The sequence below is a fragment of the Callospermophilus lateralis genome, chromosome 1, assembly GCF_048772815.1.
Source record: "Callospermophilus lateralis isolate mCalLat2 chromosome 1, mCalLat2.hap1, whole genome shotgun sequence".
NCBI lineage: Eukaryota > Metazoa > Chordata > Mammalia > Rodentia > Sciuridae > Callospermophilus > Callospermophilus lateralis.
In genome coordinates, this window is record NC_135305.1 from 118,538,308 (window position 1) to 118,542,031 (window position 3,724).

The following is a 3,724-nucleotide window of genomic DNA, read 5'->3' on the forward strand; positions in this document are numbered from 1 at the left end:
GGGAAATAGAGTGGATTTTGCCTTGGAGCTCTTTGGACACCTTTTAAATGCTGAAATTCTAAAATTATATTATTGTCCTATGGATGTACCATTATTTTTTATCATATATGACCCTTAATGAATATAAAACTATACTTTGTAAATTTATTATTGTAATTTAGATCTCGAATTTCCTCCAAATCCCCTTGTATTAAAGGCTTGGTTCCTAGCTTTGCATTATTGGAGGTAATGGATATTTTAAGGAGTGGGGCTTAGTGGTTGTATTCTTAGTCATTGAAAGTGTGCCCTCCAAGGCAATAATAGGACCCTAGTCCCTTCCTCTTTCTCTCTCTTCTCCCTCCTGGCCCTGAGATGAACAGCTTTTCTCTGCCAAGTGTTCCCACCATGATATGCCACCATAGATCTAAAGTAATAGAGCCAATTAGCCACGGGCTGAACACTCCAGATCTATTAGCCAAAATAAAACTTTTCTCCCTGTAAGTTGATTTACCTGGGGTAATTGTTAATGTAATGGAAAGCTAACTAACACACTTAAGTTCATTTGGAACTCTAGATCAAATGAGTTTCTTACACAGGAATGATAGCATTCCTTTAAGCACTGCATTATTTATTGGGTTCACATATTTTAACTGTTTCCCTTTTTCAAGTGCATGTGAGTCTTTGTGTGCATTTATGTATACATATATGTGTATTTGGAAATAAAAAATTGGAAATTTTTGTGGTGTGGGTTGAAACAATTTTCATTTCTATATCTAAAACCAGAATCTCATAAAACACTTGGACTCTAAAAATAGATTTTTTTAAATCTTACCAATAAGAAAGACTGATAAAGAGTCTTACTAGTCTCTGGGGATTGTAAGGGGAATGTGATATTAATTTTTATGATAAAAAATGTGCTAGGAGAATTTTTACATTCATCAAATATTTATGAGCTTTAAATAAATACTAACCCCACGCAGTTTCCCCAGGTCGTGAATAGCTACATGGCATGGCAGCCCCCGGAGCTGCAGGGTGCGCCTTCCTGAAAGATGATGTGGCCTATGCTGAGGTGTGGTCTTCCAGTTGGACAGAAAATTACTCAAAAACATTTACAAACCAATTCCTGGATATGGGGGCAAAGGTATCAAAAACTTTTAACAAACAAGTAACTCATGTTGTTTTCAAAGATGGGTACCAGGGCACTTGGGACAAAGCCCAGAAGACAGGGGGGCAAAGCTCGTATCCATGCTCTGGGTGGAAAAGTGTAGGACAGCTAGAGCTGGTGTAGAGGAGTAGCTGTTCCCTGCCTCCAATACTAATGAGCTTGCCATGCCTGATGAGGAGGAAGCATTAAGTGTATGTAGCCCAAAGATTTTTATTCCTAAAACACCAGAAAATGACAAAACACTTCAAAGGAAATTTGAGAAGATGACTGAAGAGCTACAAAAGCAAAAGATGACCCCAGATAATGACGTACCTGTCCTTTACTTGAATCTCCTGGCTCATCTATCTATAGTCCCATAACTTAAATTAGTGACCACCACAGCACAATGGAGAAGAGATACAAGACATGAAGTAGAGGAGGGAAAATCTTTTCCCTACATCTTCCCAGATGACTGAGCAGTCTAATGAGAATCCAGGTAACTCTGGGTGTGAAGCATCTTTGAACATTTCACCTGATATTTTGTGTTCTGATGACTTCTTTGCTGGTGGTTCACACTCACCTTTGGATGCTTTCCGTGGAGAATGGAGATGTAGAAACCAGTGAAGCCAATCGGGAAGGATTAGTAATGGAACTAGAAGTGATACATGCATGTCCTCATGTGTATTAGAAACAGGCAGCACTTGTTCACCAGCTCTGTCTGGTCACCTCTGTCCATCAAGCCCTCAGAGATCCCTGAGTCATATTTCAAAGGAGGAGATGAACTGGCAGAAAGATGCTGTAGGAGAAGTAGTCACCCCAGAGGAGAGGCCAGCTGAGGGTGTGTCTGAGGACCGCTCATGCTCATCTTCCACAGGGCCTACTTCCACAGTGTTGGTGCACTCCGGCTCTAGAGCTCCTCCCAAGGAGAGAAAGAGCATCCCTGGGCTTAGGCTCACCTCCAGAAGAGCAGGTGAAGAAAAGGAGACTCCGCTGAAAGCCTGTCACACCCAGGTCGCAGCTCAGGTTAGAGTGTGTCTGCTGCTACCAGCCAGGCCTGCCCCCACCACTCCTGATGGTGGGGAGTCCTACTAGGACTATTTCTCACCTGACAACCTGAGGGAAAGAAATTCGGTGCAGTCTTCTACTGGATCTCCACTGCCAAGCACTGCTCAGCTCGGCTGCAGAAGTCTTTCTAAGAGGAGGAGAACAAATTTAATAGAAATGGCTAATTTTTCCTGCATTGGTGAAAGCCCCAGTTCGGTCCTGTGACTCAGTTAACAGCAAAAACTTGCTCCCGACTTCAGAAGCCTGAAAAATGTGAAGAGAACACAGATTCCAGTCTCACAGCTGCAGGGGAGACGCCTACCGCCAAGGACCACCAGGGATGCGCGAGGCAGGCTGAAGACGCTTGCCCACATGGAAGCCCTGCTCCACCAGAAGAACGCCAGGGTGACTTGTGTCCTCTCAAGCGAAGCGGGGAGGACGCCAGAGGGTCCCTTTGTGTACAAAGCGCAGGAAAAAGGCTCCCCTTCCTCAGTGCTGGACCCTGCCATTGCCAGGTGCTTCACCTCCAAACTGAATTTTCAAGCTGATTATAATGTGGAAAAATCTACAGAAGAAAAAAATGGGCATGGCATATAGCGGAAGTGCCACAAGGCAGGCTGCTCCAGGTGGCTCTAGTGAAGGCTTTCAGGACTGCGCCCAGCCTCCTGAGGAATCCAAGGAAGGCGGGAAAGGCCAAAAGCCAAGGAGAACATTAGTCATGATGAGCATGTCATCTGAGAAGCAAAATATCATCATTCAGGTGGTGGATAAATTGAAAGGCTTTTCCTTTGCGCCAGAGGTCCGTGCTGGCCAGGAAGATTCTGCGCACCCTGAACGTAATGCTGGGCATTTCACGTGGCGCTGGGTGCTCTCCTACGAGTGGGTCCTGTTGTCTTTGGAGATGGGTCACTGGATTTCCGAGGAGCCTTTTGAACTTTTTAACTACTTTCCAGCAGCTCCTGTCTGTCGACTTGAGCGCCATTTGTCTCCTGAGCAGTACCGGGGAACCCTCTTTGCAGATCAGCCCATGATGTTCATCACGCTGGGCAGCAGCCCACCAAGGGCCAAGCTGTGTGAGCTGGTCCTCCTGTGTGGAGACCCAGTCAGCCAGGCTTCTCGCCAGGCCAGCATCATTGTCGGGCCCTATGCTAGGAAGAAGAAAGCAACAACCAAGTACCTATTGGAAAAATGAGTCTTAGATTCAATCACTCAGCACAAGGTCTGCGCCTTTGAAAACTACCTGTTGCTGTAGTGACGAAGACACCAGCCCATGGCATCTGAAGACAGCTTGCAAAGCTGTCCTGGGATGCTCAAGTGAGGACCGGCCAGTGAAGAGAAGGAGCCCGACAGCACAGGTCTATCACGGGGTGAAATGCTGTCCCAAGTCTCACATGAGGGAGCTCATATTTCAGACAGGCATAGCCCATCTTGTCTGGGTCCTTTCTATATAAAGCTGTTCTTTTTATCTTAATAATAATCACAATAAAAGATAGCAGAATCTTGTCATTAAAATACTGTACTTTCAAATTAAGAGTGGAAATTCTTTTTTAAAAAATT

At 45.0% G+C, this 3,724-nt stretch overlaps 1 pseudogene; it reads left to right on the forward strand.

Moving 5' to 3' along the window:
- Nucleotides 1-988: 988 nt before the first annotated feature.
- On the forward strand, nt 989-3,419 carry LOC143406533 (microcephalin-like; annotated as a pseudogene).
- Nucleotides 3,420-3,724: the final 305 nt, after the last annotated feature.